Genomic DNA, 18,760 nt, shown 5'->3' on the forward strand with positions numbered 1-18,760 from the left:
TGGGACTTCCAGATCCAGACAGACAAAGATGGTAATGGCGAACCAACCGGACATTGTGGTGGTGGATAAAGAACAGAGGAAAGCCGTTGTGGTGGATGAAACAATACCAAGTGACCACAACATCAGGAAAAAGGAGCATGAGAAACTGGAGAAATACCAGGGCCTCAGAGAGGAACTGGAGAAGGCCTGGAAGGTGAAGACCACAGTGGTGCCTGTGGTCATCGGGGCCCTCGGGGCAGTCACCCCCAAACTGGAGCAGTGGCTCAAACAGATCCCAGGAACAACATCAGACATCTCAGTCCAGAAATGTGCAGTTCTAGGCACAGCCAAGATACTGCGCAGAACCCTCAAGCTCCCAGGCCTCTGGTAGAGGACCCGAGCTCAGAGGATGAAAGAGACCACCCATGGAGGGTGAGAGGGGAATTTTTTATTTTTTTATATATATATATATATAATAAAAGTAATTTCACTTAGGAGAAGACGGGTAAGGAGGGATGTTTTAAACGGATATCTTTAATTTAAATGCAAGTTAAGGTAAAACTGTTCGGACTGTCTCCAGTCCAGACAGGAGGCTGTTTTTTATTACCATTTTATAAAGATTGTTTGCATTTCTGTCAATAATAAACATATTATTGTTTTTGCCGTGTAATTGTAAAAAGAGCAAAGACGCAGAGAAATTCCTAAAGATTCCCTGGAATGGTGCTTGCTTGTCATTGAACACAATGTTGCTCACCTTTTATACTGGGACAGGGGTGAGGGTTAGGGTTAGAGGAGGAAGGCAAGACAGGGCACTAACCTGGGAGAAAGAAATGGCTAAAATGTTTATTTTATGGTAAAAGTTAATAGTGCACTGCCTAGTAAGACGGTGCACTAACCTGAGAGGAATATTCAGGCTTTTATTTTTAAATTTTCAGTAAGCTTCATTTCCCATCTTTTCGCTAATCCCATCTGTAACAGTGGTTGGGTTTAACCAGTCAATGTAATGCCCAAAACAGCAATTATCTGCTGTGAGAAATGTGAAGTCTTTTATTTTGGAGGGTATGTGATGTTTTCATTTCGACAGTCAAATGTGGTTGTCAGTTAAGGGGTATCAAGTTCCACGAGTCATGTGGTACTTACTTCCTTTGCTCTTTTGCCATCTTGTCTATATTAAGTGTTATAGTGTTCCGTTAAGGTGCTATTTTTATATTTCTAAATGCCAGCTCTGCCCTCTGTAGTAACTCAGTGTTCCACCGTCACTGTAGTTCTTAATAACTGCCGACTCAGCCCTCCTCTGTAGTAACCAAGGGTGCGTTCACACTGCAGCCTGAAGTGACCCAATTCCGATTTTTTTGACGTAATGCGACCTGTATTTGATCTTTTCATGGCAGTGTGAACAGCACAGGTCGGATTCTTTTTCGAATGTGACCCATATCCGATACGTATCCGATTCAAATGCGACCTAACGTCCAGGCCGCCTACATCCGAACTGAACGTCACTGATTCTCAACAAATCTCACTATTCTGTGTCCTGATGAACGCAAGTGGGAAGAAAAACAACAACCATGACGGATTATATGAGGATTAAGTTGTTAATATGCTGCTCCGGCCGGACAACAACTTCAAATATGTAAGCTAAGCTCCACCGTTAGCCTCCATGTTTACTTCCGCGAACACTGAGCACTTATTTTTATGGCAGTTGACAGAACACTGAGAATGCTGACGCTATTGCGTCCTGCATGTGCCCTCTAGAGCGCATGCAGGACACTTTCAGGTTGTTTGCCCGTTCACACTGCAGAACGCATACAGGTCGCATTTACTGGTAGCGTGAATGGCCCCGGCAAAAAAATCGGAATTGCCAAAAAATCGGAATTGGGTCACTTCAGGCTGCAGTATGAACGCACCCCAAGTGTTCTGCCATCTCTTTACAGGGTTTCCCCCAGTGTATTATAGGCCTGGCGGCCCGCCATCCTTTCCTAGTGCCACCGCCAGGCTAAGCCTTTCTTGTTTATGTTTTTAGGAAAATAATAATAATAAAAAATAAACTTTTTTTTTTCTTCTTTTTTTTGAAAGCCGGATTGTAAGCGTCTCTGTTGCTCTGAGCGCTTCACTGGCGGGGCAGATTTATTCCTAAAAGATATGTTTATAGAAGATAGGTTTATAGTTTATGCATTTAAAGCCGGACCAATCACACCGCTGGCGCCTCTGTGCATTGCCTCGCGCACTGCAGTAGCTGGATTAAGTTTACCTCAGTGCGGATCCCACACGCCTCCTTTCACTCTAACTGGATACGGGCTGACCTGTATGGATATTTACATCAATCCCCTGTGAGGATTTATGATTCTTTCCAGAGTTTTTGATCAAGGTAGGACTTTAAACACCACTCTGGTGTTTAAAGTCCTACCTTTAAACACCAAAGTGTTTAAAGGTAGGACATGACTACAGTTCATGTAGAGCTCTGGTTGCGCAGCTCTACATGAACTGCAGGAATAACTTGTAGTCGTGCTTTCAGTTCAATTATTTATATTTGTGAACAAAGAATGTTGTGCGGCTTTTCCATCTCAACACACTGCCCGGCGCCTGGCTCCGCCGGCGCTGATAAAGTGTTCCCGGTTGGCCGGTGTGTTAACGAACTAGTGCTAACCTGATCCTCAGCCTGGTGAGGAGCTTTCGCGCTATCCTGTCTGTAATGCATTATGCTGATTTTATATTATTATATTATTATTTTTAGTATTATTTTTCCGGTTACATAATGCATCAAACCGTATCAAATGCTTTGTCCACTTAGTCAGACAGAATTAATCTGCGCGGCCGCACGGAGATCTGAGAAACTCGTCTCATAAACTTGATCAACCAGAATAGTTTCTGTGACGCTTATTAAAAACTCAACAGACATGAAATGAAAGAGCTACTAAAGCCACATTAGCAGCATTGAATTAAATCTCCCGTTTGCTGCGCATCTCTGCGTAGTGCAGCAGATTACCTCATCATGCAGGGCCGGTCCAAGGCTGTATGAGGCCTGGAGCAGAATTTGATTTAGGGGCCCCTTTTGTTGCTGAAAACATCAGCACCTCTAACAGATGTGTTGGATTTAATCTGAGAGAGGGGGAGTAGTTTAACTGGCCAACCTAAAAAGCAATCAGTTATAATTGCAGTTTACTAAATTGTATTTGTGAACAGAGCTCAAACTTAAAGATTAAACTCACAGCATCAGATTGCAACTAGGGTAACAAAAGAATCTAACTGAATATTGTTCTTTGAACTTTTACAAAGTAAACTTCCCAGCTCCTTAAAATCTTACATTTAAATGTTAAACAATTTCAAATCTTTCAATTTATGTATGCTGAAATTTAATCAAATTTAGCAGCATTGATCATCTCAATAAACAAGTGTTACATTTATGTATCTGTGGTCTGTGTTAAAATATTAGCATTTATGGAGTCCCTGAAGCCCTGGGGGTCTGATGGAGCTGCTGACTTAGTTTGGATTAAACAAAAGTGCAAATAATTGATATTCATTTTAATTGCATATTTTGATTTGTTGTTTTTAAGACTAGGTGTGGGTTTAAGTAGTGTTTCACTGGCGATGTTACGTAAAAAAAAAAAAAAAAGTATAATTACCAAGTGATATTTTTAAATTTCCTGTCACCTTAATGTCTTTTAATACAAAAACACGGTGGACCACTGGTGGACCGCCTTGGCACCCTGACCACCAGAGTTAGCAAGTTTTCTGGGGGAAACCCTGCTTTAGTTCTGACATTCCGCCATCATTGTAGTTCTAAAGGGCAGCTCTGCTCTCTGCCAACTGTCATGTGAGTGAGCACAGAGGGGCAGACCATGGCTGTGTCCGAATTCAGGGTCTGCATCCTTCGAAGGACTGGTCTACGTAGGACGGGTCCTTCGAAGGCCGGGAATAAACTAAGACCGGAAGAAAAATACCTGTGGATTCGGACAGGTGTAGCTTCACCAACTGTCCCCGCCCCCAGCTCAGCGTAACTCATGTTGCCAAGCAACCGTGACAGCGTGAAGCAGAGAGCGGAGAAGAAAAAAAAAAAAAAACGGAGCCGAAGTTTGTTTTTCAGTCATGTATTACTGATTTCTATTAGTCTTCAACTTTTATAGTGAAGGATGTTCCATAGTAAAAAGGAAATCTCTTACTTTGATTCTAAAATGTTCAAATGTGTATTGCACTTTTCTACAAGGAATACAAATTATTCATTTACAAATATAATACTTTCCACATTGCAGATAGGAAATTACGGTTAAATAAACCTATTATGTTTGAAGGTTTAACTTTAATTAATGAATCAAACCGATGTGCTCTGCTTTGAAATACTTTATAAACCAAACATTTTCAACCAGACCTGTCTGAATAATATCGGCGTTGAACTCCCACTCATTGGGGAAAGCTAGCGGGAGTTTTTATAACAATGTGCCAGGAGTTAGGCGTTTTCTCTCGGTGTACCGAACCTGGAGCGCCCGGCCAGCTGACAGCTGGAGGGGAGCTGGCTGTTAACGCAGCGGTAGCAGACAGGTCCGAAAATGTCAGAGCAATATTGCAATTAGGTGATGTATTGATGAACCGAGCAGATATTTGAGATTTACACACTTACATTCTCGCCTAAAAACGTTGTACCAAATCACGTTGTCATTTAAAGTGTTATAAAGCTAAATAATTTGTCGCTATTCACCGCCATTGACGCTCTGCCTGAACGCCCAGTTGGAACCCGCAATGAATTATGGGATATCGTGGGCCGTGAAGGACATAGACATAATATAAGGCTCTTATATTATGTCTATGGTGAAGGATACAGACATGATGTCTATGGATGCAGACCCACAATTCTATGTCTATTTTGAGGCCCCGTTTACACGACAACGATTTCGGGGGAAAACGGAAGAGTTTTGTTGCGTTTGTAGTGTGCATTTACATGAAACCACCAAATGTTTTCTCTGACAACGGCACAGATTGAAAACGGCTTCCAGAGTGCGATGTTTCTGAAACGTACCGTTTTCCGTTGTCGTGTAAACAGAGAAAACGGATCTGTTCGTCAGTATGACGCAAAACATAGCTGCTTCCTACAATCCACAGAAGAAGAAGAAACTACTCACAATGCTGGTGTTATTGTTTCCCCATCACATACGGTTCCCTCAGTGTCTCTTCACCACACCGCACCGCCCAGGTGGCAAAATACTCGGCTGCTTGTTCAGCGCTCTTATCTAGAGAACTACGGACCAGCCCCGGCTCCAGACTAGTTTAACAGGGGGCATTGACTTATTTTGGGGGCACAAAATGAATCTACGTAGCTGAACATAGACAACAACATCAGTAGCCTACTCTCTTAGAACAGATGTGGTAAAAACAACGCATGATGTGTTAAATTTTAACACGTGCCGCATCAGCTCAAGGACAACACATGACGTATTATTTGTAACACAATTTTTGTGTCTGTCATTTTAACACAAGTATTGTGTCACTTAAATCAACACAAAATATGTGTCGATGTGTTATTTTGAAACACAAATGTGTAGAATGTATTTTCATAGATTAGACCTTATAAAAATTGACAATTCAAATTGTTGATATTAGAGATTCTTTTATTACAATCAGGGAAATAACAAAGTTGACACAGCTACAATTTATAGTTAAAATATTAAAAAATTTAAATAGAAATTGAAATCACCAAGCTAACAAAATAGCACTTTTTCTAATGTTAAATACAATAACATGTACAAAAGGGAACATGGATGAAAATAATGACAAACTTCATGAAAGAGAAATGAAAATAAATTCCTGTCCCTTTAAACATTCGTGAGATTTTCAATCGCACTCAAATTTAAACCTCCATTTTCAATACCGAACAGTCATGAATCAAAATACGATATTTTGTATCTTGGTGCCACAAACAGCTTTCTGTTAACAAAACTCCTCATAACATCTAAAGGATGGAAATCACAAATTTCTGCAAGCGTGATCAGTTCATAATCACTAGTTTTTTGTACTACATATTCATAAAAATGATTATCAAAGTATATTACATTTAGTATTTGAACAAAGATAAAAATGGAGTCATTATGTGCCAGAAAATGAACAACTTCACCAAATACAGGTTCTTACATTTTGGACAACAATACATTTCATTTACAAGCTTTAAGTTGTCCAATCAATTCAATCACCCTTGCTTTTCTTCGTGTGGAGAATGGAAGATCATAGATGTACTCAAAAAATGTAAAGACAGGTCCAAGTTGGGATGGATAAGACAAGTTACACACCCAGTACAGCTTAAAAAGCTTGTCCACAGCACATGTGAGTCCATCGTCCAGGGGGATGGTGACTTTGTCATTTTTCGCAATGATGACATACTGCTTTGACGACCGCGGATTACCGATGCAGATGAGCTGGGGCTGATGGTTTGTTGATGAAGTACAGGAATCATTCCAAAGGGATGCTATTCTTGTTCCAGTCTTTGAAACAAAAAAAAGAAATAAAACAAAACACATTTGTTGGTGAAATGATCAGGAATTCAATGTAATTTCTGTTTAAAATAATATTTGTCAAAGGATAAACACCTACCGGCACAAAATCTAGAAGGTGTGTTATTGTATCCTTGACGCTACATTGTCTTCCACTAACAGGGGGCAGAAGGTGTGTTAGTACCACGAGTGTTCTGTAACAAGCCTCCTCTGAAAGTGAACAAAAACCAAAACATTAAAAACATCTTCTTATTGCTGTGATACACAGTAAATGTACAAATCCACATTTACAAAAAAAGAAATTACAAAGTGTCAACAAAAAACAATACTTACTAGGTCATGTTTAATGAATGTACTAAATCTGGTAGTGTTGCGGTTGTATTTAATGTAAAAATTTCAGCACGGCTGCATCAGTACACACGTACCTCATGCTAAACACTTTTTATGGAATGTTACCATGGAAGTTATGATTAGTTAGAAAGTAACGTTCCAATTACTTCTACGTTGTTGTTTTTTTTTGTGTGTTTTTTTTTTTTTTTTTTTTTTCGCTACCGGAGTTTTACCGCAGTTCAATTTAAGGACGTCCGCGAACAGCCCATCTTAATATTTCAATTAATTTAGAAATGCGCCGTTAAATACAACCACATAAATTTTACTTGATCAAAACTCCGGTATGACACTCAACGTCAGTTCCACTCGAAAGTACTAACATGGCTAACATCTTACAAATACTTCTATGTCTGTTTTTTTTTTTTTTTGTCAGCTGAGCTTTAAGGTAGTTCGCTAACAGCCCATCTTAATTTTTGAGTTACATTTTTGAGTTAAAACAACAGTAAATATTACCGTGTCAGACCGACTTTCCGACATCTCCGGAGGACTGGCGCTTCCACTCGAATATCAACATCCGTTAAGAGCTCCAACCGTCAGTGTCTCCTTCACTGCCTATGTGAATTTACAGAACCGTTAACTTACACGTTTACTTACAGAAAAGTTAACAGCTTTATTGTAAGCTGTTAACTTCCAGTTTACAGAAAAAGAGGCATTGTAGATTACAAAGGCTTCCAATTTTAATTTAAAGCTAAATTATTTGACAATATTTACACTTATGTACAATATTTATAATATTGAGATGTTTTCTCGAAAATGAATTGCAGGTGTTATTTAAAAAAAAAAAGAAATTACGTTTTGTCTATAATGTACAATTGCATCTAAAAATTCTTACTGCAATATTCATCATTTATTCCAAAACTTCAACAATCTCCCTTTAACCTTTAATTTTAAAATTTTACCCTCTTCAATAAACTTTGGACAAAAAAAAGACAACTGTAACAAATGATAAAATGGTGACCCCATCTCATGTGCCACAGTGATTAATTAACGTTACAACTTTGCATGCCCTGTAGTGGCACAAAAAATAACGTTTTTTCCAACCATTGAGTCCTCAAATTCTAGACTATATAATTGTGTTTAACCAGATTTAAAACTTACTGAAGTTGCATTTCATAAGATCTCCATATTTGCCTCCTGCATGTGTTTGCTGCGTGCGGGGAATAAAAATCCAAACTTGATCCTTCATCTATCTGGTGGCCACTTGTGCTGACTTGAGGTTGTTCTTTGACGTTTGATTTGATCAACTTTCTTTGCTCAAATATTTTCTAATTAATATATGTAATAATTGTTATTTATTGTAAATGTTAAAAAACTGGCTGAATATTTTCTTAGCAAACAATAAATAACCATGTATTAAAATTATGTAAGAATAGTAGTAATTCAATGAAAAGTGATAATCATTATGTGTTGATTTACTCCCCCCAAAAATACCTCTGCATCATTTTAAAAATTATTAAATCTCATCACAACACTAAATTAACAACCACAGTTTAAAAATAAATTAAAAGGAAATAAATTAATTAAAAGGAAAATTCATTGAGATGAATTACCATTTGAATGGCAGATTAATCTGCCATTCAGATTCATGTTTGTGTACCTGACAAACACAAACTAACACAATTATGTGTTGAAATATTCAAATAAATATTCAACACATACTGTGTGTCATATTATTCATTTTAACACACAATGTGTAAAATTAACACAAAATATGCTTTTAATTTAATAACACATTTTTTGTGTTCTTTTTTAACATCTTTTTTTAGAGTGTACAGGCTACTTGTTAACAAGCTTAACGTGCTGTATTAGTACAGGGTTCAATTTGTGTCATAAATAAGTAAAAACCATGTGTGTAGAGGTCGTTGGTCCATGTTGCATGCAGATGATACATATGTAGATGTTCCATATGTCTATGTTGCATATGCGTTCGCTGTATATGTGTTTGCTGCATTTGTGTTTGCTGCATATGACTATGTTGTTGCATATGTCTATGTTGCATATGTCTATGTTGCATATGCATTCGCTGCATGTCGTTGGTTCGTGTTGCTATTGCCTGTTCTCTTCGCCATAAAAAATTCTTGAAGTAGGTCATTTCTGATTAATGTGTTTATTACAAAAATGTTGGTCTTTCAATATTGGTGCTTTCAATAAAAGTGGTTTCAAAATGCTTAGATTTTTACCTCGTATTTCCTTTAGGCATTAGTCAGGGCAGCGAGGTCGAGGGGTCCTGGCCCAGTGAAGGGGGTGCTATTTTCTATATTATCCCCTGCCTTCCGTTTTAAATTTCTTTTTAAATCTGTGATATATCTTCAGTTTTTAGAAGAATTTTCATTGATGGCATTTATTTGAACTTCTCTTTTATTTACTTCAGAGCAGCTCACATTTTTTAAATTCTGTAGTTGTCAGCGTACTTCTAAATCTGCTCCTTAGTTGCATCTTTATGGGCCTTCTACTGCCTCTATTGGCATTTGGTGTTAATACAATTAATATAATTACGTTATTAAATCAGAATACCACAAAGTCTTTATTATCTATTTTTAATTCTGGCGTTACTGGGACAGTAAAAGATAAGTTCCCCCACAAAAGAACATACCTTTTTATTTTCTTGAGGAAGTAGAGCTAATTAAATGACATAAGCAAGACCTGAAGTTAAAATGTTAAAATGTAACATTCTAACTTTAGTTTTAACTTTTCATCTCCTCAGCTTTTTTGGTCACATGAACTGCAAACAGAAAATCTTTTAAGAGTACTTTCAATGGCATGTATAACAGCAGGTAAATAGTGGTGAAACCAAAAACAACTCTGTTTCAGCTGTTTGCTGAAAGTACATTAAAGACGGCAAGACATATTTTTAGCAGGGAGCATCTATCCTCTGTTTATCAGTATGAACTTCAAGTAGTCGTATATAGGCATGGAGATGAATTGTTCGAGCATTTAAGAAATATTTTTGTAAGTGACTTTTTAAAAACTCTTTAATGGTGTTCTATCTTTTTTTCTTAAGTAGTCTGACTCTTTAATATTTATTTAATATTTCCTGCCCATTTAAATTTTGCTAGTACCTATTTGCTTATGTCAAACAATGTATAATTACAAAATAAAGTCTCCTTAATTTCAACATTTTGTTTTTATTAACAGACTGATCTAAGAATTTTCTATTTTAAAATTTATAATATGACACATTTCATAACGGCTCTCTCAAGAGAAGAAGAAACTGCCGAAAATGCCAGATAACAGGGTATTATTTGTGCTTCTGACTCTTATAAATTTAACTGCAGCTCTTCAACACGGTAGTTATTTTATACCTCTGTACTTAAATCATCGAAGACGAATCTCATACAGCTCCTCTCCGTTAATTAGCGGATGTTTGAGACAAAGAAACACGTCGAGGAGGCGCTACTGGACGCGTCCCGGAAGAACAAGTCAATGGTGGGATAACTTTGTAAACAATGTAGTAGATGATTTAGAATGGAGGGAGAACTTTCGTCTGTCCAAGCAAAGCCTGGTCGCTTTGAGCGAGAAACTTCGCCCCTACATCCAAGGGTAACAGACAACCATGAGATCGCTGGTTGGCGTCTTAAAAAAGGTGGCCTGTACACTTTATTACTTAAGTGACGAGGGAAGAATCCAAAAAAACTGCCAACGCTTTCGGTTTGTCACGAGCCACTGTGTCCGTTATAATAAGAGAAACCTGTTATGCCATCTCTATTAACCTTGGTCCAAAATGCATCCAATTACCTTTCACCGAACCTGATGTCCAAGCACTGGTGACTGGATTTGAAAATGCCCACGGGATGCCTCAGTGTTTAGGAGCCATTGACGGGACACACATAGAAATACAACAACCCTCAAGCAACTCCACTGACTTCCTAAATAGAAAAGGAAAATATTCTCTGAATGTACAAGCTGTATGTGATTATAAGTACAGATTTATGGACATTGTTGTTAAGTGGCCTGTTAGTGTTCATGATGCTCGCATCTTTGCTAATTCCACAATAAACACCTACCTCAAGAGTGGAAAAATCCCATCACTGCAGTGGCAAATTGTGGATGATGAGGAGCGGATTCCAATTTTTCTTTTGGGGGACCCTGCCTATCCACTACTGCCTTATTTGATGAAGGAATATTCAAATGGTGGCGTAACTCCACAAGAACAATATTTCGGACTCTGTCTCTGCAAAGCGCGCATGGTAATTGAATGCGCATTTGGACGGCTAAAGGGTAGATTTGCCTGCCTGAGGCGACCCATGGACATAAACATTCAGGATCTGCCGCATGTCATATATGCTTGTTTTGTGCTTCACAATTACTGCGAATCTTGCAAAGAAGGTGTGGATGAGCACCATGTTAGTGGCGTCATACAGGATGACCGTCAAGACCAGCCTCCAACAGAGAGCAACAACTATCTAACAGACACTAATCAAAATGCTGGGAAACTAGTTCGAAGAGTTGTCACCAAATACCTGGATCCTTAAAGCTTACCTTATTAACAGCTGTTTTAGATAACACTGTTGTACTCAAGGGTAAATATTACAGACTGTTAGTCACTGTCTGACATTTTCTTGAAACTTGTGTTTATTAGATTTGTGATATCAGTTTATTTTTGATTTAGATCATTTTTAAATTTTCATGTATTTGTTACTGATTATTTCATAATTTCAATTTACATTTAATAGCTTGTTTTGACTTAACATTTTATAATATGTCACTAAAATTATTTACTTGCAATGTCATTACTGTATAGGTTTAAGAAATATCAGTTTAATTATTGTTTAGATCATTTTTAAAATTTTTAGAAATACATTAAATACATCTTTGTAAATATTTGTTACTGATTATTTAATAATTTCAATTTACATTTAATAGCTTGTTTTGGCTTAACATTTTATAATATGTCACTATTATTATTTACTTGCAATTTCATTACTGTACAGGTTTAATATGCTTAAACATATGGAAGCCCGTTTCACCGCAGTGATGAAAAAAAAAATTGTATCATAATCATGAGATAATATCTCATTAGGAGGTACAAGTAATTATTATCATAAGAGTGGGGGAAGTGAGGATCCACAGAATCATAACATAAAATATAAAATTTAAAATAGAAATTTCTTACATCTTTGGACTTTGAGTGTGTCTGTTAATACAAACAAAATGATGGAATTAAGGAGATTTTATTTTGTAAATTATATATTGTATGAAATAAGCAAATAATTTAAATGGGCAGAAAATATTAATAAATATTAAAGAGTCCAACAGACTACTTAAGTAAGAAAAAAACATAGCAGAACACCAGTAAAGAGTTTTTAAGAAGTCACTTATAAAAATATTTCATAAATGCTCAAACAATTCATCTCCATGCACTGCATGTCTATATAAATGACTACTTGACGAAGCAGTGAAAGGGATCCTTTGGTTAGTATCAAAGTAGCCCGGCCTTTGTGGATCTCTGACAACTTGCCCAAGAGGTGCATATGATAGTTGCTGAGGCTGAGTCATCATTCTGGTAAGGAGACTGAAGCCATCTTTAATACAGTTTGTCATATTTTCCATAGTCTCTGTAAACTTATCCAATCTTTCTGTATTGCGCCGCTCTGACTCCTCCAGGAGGTCCACCATTCTTCTTTTTATTTGGAGGTCTTCTTGCAATACAGCTTCTGAGCTGAGCCTTTTCTTCTGCCTCTATTGTCCGTGGGTTTGCAGCCTGATCTGAAGAATTAAATAACAAGAAAATCTGTTAGAATGGGAAAGCATAGACAACAATCCAACACCTCCCAGCCCTCGCAAAAATGTTTCAGTGGTTTGTGGCACCTAATGAGAAAATTACTTTTTGCCCTAAAGTTAATAAATAATTTAAATGATGTTTTGTTGTTTTTGTTTTAATGGAATTACAACAAAAATCACTGATCCACTTGGATTTTAAAAACCATTATGAGGGTAATAATTACTTTATTCAGGTTTCTGGTTGTAAACTATAACCATTAATACTAGAGTTTTTTGGGGGTTTTTCCTGCCGATACCGATCACCCATGAGGGCCGATCATCGATACCGATCACACAATTATTATTATAATTAATAATTATTATTATTATCCTGCACAGTAACAAATTCAGTAAGGAAGAAAACTACCTTCCTGTGTCAGTGTCCACTGTTTGATGTTACTTTTCAGCAACGCAGACAAAATAACTAGTTGAAAATGACAGATATGACAGCCAGTCATATCTGTCCACAATAAACACCTGTGACACATAATGAGAATATCTAAACATATTAAATGTTTAGATATTATGGTATTTAAACTAGAAAAAAAAAATAGACTATAGTGAAAATAAGGTGGAATCGCCCTTTTGCCGTTTCGCTGTTTCGGAAGATAAAATCAGAAGCTAACCTTAGCTTTGGCCAAAGTCCAGGAGTTACCCGGAAACAGATGTGGACAAGAAATACACAGTTCGCAAAAAAATAAAAAATAAAAAAAAGAGGTCTTCATATGTATTGCATCAGACGAAATTCATTATTGTTTTTAAGTGTCACATTGTTGCCCAGAAATGTTACATTGTTACATTGTAACACAAACAATTCCGTGTTAGTCTAGACTCTAGACTAGCGGTTCTCAACGTGGGTAGTACCGCCCCCCAGGGGGCGTTCAGAGTACTGTAGGGGGCGCTGGCGGAAAACTTTACAAAAGGCAGGCACTGGGATTCCTTTGTGGGGCGTCTCTGTCAAAGGTAAACTTTACACCTTATATGCACAACAATGCCAGTTTAGACTTTGAACAACTTGGTAAAACACGTTTGGCTGCAACTGTATCGATGGCAGCTCTCCTTCTTCTATTCAGTGTTTGTAGCTTCTTGGCGCAGCTCCTCTCCTGCTACTAGTAGCTTCACCGCATCAGTTCATCATTGCACTGACTGATGATGCTGCTGTGATTCACTTTGTCTGGTATTTTTGTACAAATGTTTTGTATATGAACTGGTATGGCAAGACCATTAGAGCAATAATTAATACAGAGGACTGTATGGCAAGAACATAGACCACATCTAGTACTGAGAATAAATATATCTTACAGACCATAACAGTAAATAACTTATCACTTATTTATGTTTTTAATTAGATTTGATATATTTATTTCTTCAATATTATTTTTCATGTCAGTGTTAATGTCATGAAGCTGATGACTCCATGACACTTTCAATTTGACTCATTAGGATTTGATTAAGAACCAGATTTGTTCTTTGTAATTTCTGTCCAGTAAAACTAGTAATCTGATAATTCATTAGACAGATCTATATAAAGATATAATCCATGTTTATGTCTCATATTTGTATGGCATTAAAAGGATCTGGAACTTTTGTTTTTCCGCTGAAAAACAAAAGTGGGGGGCGGTGAGGGACCTGGATAAAGGCTAGGAGGGCGCTGGCCCGAGAAAGGTTGAGAAACACTGCTCTAGACAGTAGTCTGCATCAGTCCAGGCAATATAAGAAAATAATAAATGCCAAGTTAATATTAAACTATAATCTGTACTCACTTCAAGCATTTCCTTTCGGGACCTCGCCACTGTAGAGTCCTCATGCGACTCACACACTGAATGTGGTGTTGAACTGGATGTGTCAGAGAGGACGGTTTCCTGGGTGTCCTGGTCAAAATCGGTTGTTGAGAGGAGCGGTAGTTATTTTGAGGTGTAGAATAATAGGTGCCTCCATGCAATGCATGGCAATGGAGCTTGAAACAATCCAGTTAATGGGTCTTCTGTACCAGTACACAAGATCAGTAGATCTTTTATTTCTATGGAACTGGTGTAATATAATACCAGAGGAAGCTATCTGTAATCACTTTAGTGTATCATATTTTGTGGGGGTTCTTTTCTGGCTTTGAGGATCTGCACTGTCTTAAGACGACACTACAGGAAAAATTACACTAACCACCATCTACTGTGTTATTACCATTAATCAACCCCTTTGTGATGCTCTGGGCAATGTATATGACACAAATGCCTATTAATGTGGTAAATTCTTTGTGCAATTTCTTCCACAATTTCCCAAATATACATCCAAAATATGCCCAGAATACGCTTTGATTAATCCATGGGGATAATCTTTGAAGTTCTTCACAAAACAAACTCTATCAATTAACTTGTGTGAACTAGTCCAAATCGGAACCTACAGGTCAGACCTCAAGAAAAACTGTAAATTGGCTGGAGCCTGGACAGGTAATGAGCTCTTGTCTCAATGAACTGCTGTCAGTATCCACAACTGTAGCTCAATATAGAACCGTCCATCATTCCCATCTTTATCTCCACCCAGTATAGATCAGACCGGGAAAGTCAGAATTCCTGTGCTTGTGTGTTTTGTCTTGCTTCTACTAGTTTGTCCTTTTGATTAATAGATTGAAATAAAATTAAAAAAATCTGGGGATTTTCTTTGATAGTCTTTAGACAAAAGGCAAAATAACTGTTCATTAGAAGAAAGGGTTACTGTTTAAAACGGGTTGCTCTTTTGTAGTTGGAGACATTAACCTAATACACATCAGAACATCATGTCAACTTGTGACTTTTTACATGTAGGGTTGTTTTCTTCTTCATCTACTGTACAGTGGAACATTTAATTGAGGAAATTTGATTGCCCTTATAATTATTTAATATATCATTCAGAAGAGATGTGATCCTGGTTTTCGGCTTGCTCCTTTTTTACCCTTCCACAAATAAATCAAGATGAGAGGCGAGAAGTCCTTCTCATTACAGTGTGTGCTTTACTATGGTTTCACTTCTCCGGCTGCTCCTGGGAGAGAAACATCCACTTCCCTTTCCCCCCAACAGATCAATGGGAATATATCCTGAGATGGATATGGGGAGCAGCAGAGAAGAGGCTCGATTAATTTAACAGTAACGATTTCAGCACCGGTGTGAGGTGTAACATAATGCTCTGTTTCTAAATCACCACCAGTTTATCAGCCAAGGCATCTTAATGTTTCACATTGAGTGCATTTTTTAAAAGGTAATCTGTCACCAACTTTCTCACCTTACTCTGCATGGTAAAATTTTTGCATTGTTTTGCTTTGCTGCAAGACTTCCCTTCCCGTCATGTTCTGTGCATCTTGAGTTTCTATGTAGCTTCTTTTACCTGTTCTTCTCCACTTGCCTTTTCAAGGAGCTCTTCATTAAAAGTATTAAGTAAATCGGAAATTACCCAGAAAGCATTTCAAATTTTAAAGCCTGAACAGATACGTTTCAGTAGATGTGAGAACATAGCAGGAGCCTTTTATACTTGTGCTGACTTACAGGTGTAGGCTGTCTGCTAGATGTAGTGGTTGGTTGTTCACTTTAACACAGAGACACCAAGGAGAAGATATGTGAGAATGTGTGGGTGGCTTGAAAAGACAAAGCCCAACAACAGGAAAAGAGAATGAGTTACACATCAGGTGGTGCTCTGTCAGAATTATGCTCCAATAATCTGTTCTCTTCTAAAGTCACTGCATTACACAAATACTTCAACTGAAGCTTAGAGTTGCAGCAGCTCCTTCTCACACAGAGACCAATGACAGCTGTGATGTGCTGTGAACCACTTTCTAGCAATATAACTAGGTGATAACAGAAGAGTGTTGCTTGAAAACAGCAGTCAAATGGGTCATTAGCCATGTTGCACCCTCCTGAGAAGGAGTTGGTAGCATGGTGTTAAGAGAGGAAGTAGATGGTAAAGTGATGACTGGTGCCTCCCAGCCTGGCAGCACAGGCTCTGAGACGCTGCAGGACAGATTGGCATGTTTCATTTTATGGGGGATACAGCATTGTTTCAGTCTACTTAATTGTCAGATTAATTTTTATGGTTTAGTTTTAGAATATATTATGAGATAGAGTTTAGTGGGATTTTTCAGTTCAAAAACATTTATTGCTGGTTATCAAGCAAGATGTTGCTTGCATGTGCGGAAGAAGGTCATGTTGATCTTTCAGGTTCGAGTTCGAAGTCCTAATTAAAAAATCACAGTGTAGGTAAATACTTAATTAATTGGTTTACTGGATCAAAATTTATATCTCAAGGCTAAACCTAGACACTTTGCAGCAGAATTGATTATTTTTTTCTGAAACTACGAATAAATATTATGTTCGATCAAAATCTAGTTTGTGTGCCTATAAAATCCAGGACCTTTGGGGAGATGTGAATGTGTAATCAAACTGTGATGCTGACCAATTTTGACTTCAATTGGAAGCCAAAATCACATTTTTGGTCTCCAGTTGAACAAATTGCATCAGGTGGGAAAGCACCTCAAGTTGTTGATGAGCCAGCTGCTGCACCTACATAAGGCGTTTCATGATTCTGAAGTAAACAAAATAGTTTGCTTAACACCATCCAGGTCAGTTATAGTAAAATGGAAAATGACTGAACTTGAAGGTGTTTTCTTGTCATACCGAACATCAAAAAGGCCTTGCCCAACATTCCCAAGGGGATATTGACTTGTAGTAGTGGTTTTCATATGCTGGAATCTTATTAGTATGTATATTCCTCTTGCCTATCAAAACTGACCGTGCCACAACAGGCAAGGTAGAAATTTTGTGGGGAAGTTAGTTTCAGCATGTGCACTGCAATGTGTAGACCACTCGCTGGGAATGTGTGTGCTCTGTGCAAGCAGGTTGTTTTGTTTCCATAGAAAAAGGTAGGCACGCTCAACAAGATTATGATTAATTAAAAGAGAAATATCAGATATGATAAATGTGCAAGCAGAGAATCTAATTCAAAGAACTGTTTGCTTATCATTCATCGTATAATTCTTTATACTAACCTTTTGTTTTTTATTGATTACAGATGTTTATTTACTACCAATTGGCTAAGAACAAACGGCTTGTCCTACAGGACACAAATGTGATTCTGAGAGATTGACTCTGACTTACTCTGAAAGTTGTTTAACTAAAAATAATACTGGCAATATTAGATTTTTAAACTAGAAAATTTCTGAAGAAATTTAAACAGAGCCTGCCAAAGTGTGCCCCTTGGTTGGAACATAGTGTTTGATGCTAAAAATTAGCATCAATGCTGGGCTTAGCTTAGCATGTGGAGAGTCACAAGCATGTTGACTAACATGGACTTATGCCCTCCAGAATATTAAAGTTAGTGTATAAACCAGGGGTCAGGAACCTTTTTAACTCAGAAAGCCATGAAAGCAAAATATTTGGAAATTTATTTCAGCGAGAGCCATATAATATATTTTATGACTGAATTCAGCTAAATGTGAGTTTAATAAGCCTCTTTATTTATTCTTTTAAATAATGTTGTTATAATACTCACCATTAATGCGACTTCTGGTGCTGCGTGGATTTGCTGATGGCTTTGTAGTCTGGTTGGTACTTTGTGAGGTTCAGCTTCATGCAGGCGTTGAGGCTTTCATCCGTTAAACGTGATCGTAGATTGGACTTGATGTTTTTAAGATGTGAAAATGACTGCTTGCATGAATACGTAGATCCAAACATGGTCAATACAGCAATGCTCACGCTTCAGTGTGTCGTATGTGACAGGAAGCGCGTTCCAAGTTTTGATAATCAGCTGGTCTTTGGATTGAAGTTTTTGCATTTCTCTCCACATGTGCTTGCTCGCCAACTCCTCTTTCTGTTGTGCGATTCTTTCCAAATCTTGATTCAGTGACTTGAACTTATTCACCCACATGTCAGGTCAGCCACTTATGCTTCAAAATCTCTGAGGGAGACATCAGGAATGCAACTCAAGTCGGCTGTGTTCAGTGAACACTCATTTGGATGGGTGATTAACTTAAAAAGATGAGTGTGCTCACAAAATTCTCCAAAGCGTGCTTTGAATGACTGTAGGAGATTGGACGTGAAATGTCTGAATAACTTCCCTCACGACAACCAATGCACATTGCTGTGCAAAAGCAGACCATGGTAGTTATTTCCAACTTCATCAGCAGTGTTTTAAACTGG

The 18,760-nt window shown here is 37.6% G+C and overlaps 1 long non-coding RNA gene across 1 annotated transcript in view; it reads right to left on the reverse strand.

The window, feature by feature from the left end:
- Window positions 1-1,700, reverse strand: part of LOC106939908 (uncharacterized) — a 13,018-nt gene extending 11,318 nt beyond the window's left edge. Inside the window, exon 1 of the long non-coding RNA XR_001422946.1 lies at window positions 1,689-1,700. This is a non-coding gene — a long non-coding RNA (uncharacterized LOC106939908). The remainder of the gene's footprint in view (window positions 1-1,688) is intronic.
- Window positions 1,701-18,760: the final 17,060 nt, after the last annotated feature.

Source organism: Poecilia latipinna, unplaced genomic scaffold (genome assembly GCF_001443285.1).
Source record: "Poecilia latipinna isolate Pla-1442-1.1 unplaced genomic scaffold, P_latipinna-1.0 Scaffold3024, whole genome shotgun sequence".
NCBI lineage: Eukaryota > Metazoa > Chordata > Actinopteri > Cyprinodontiformes > Poeciliidae > Poecilia > Poecilia latipinna.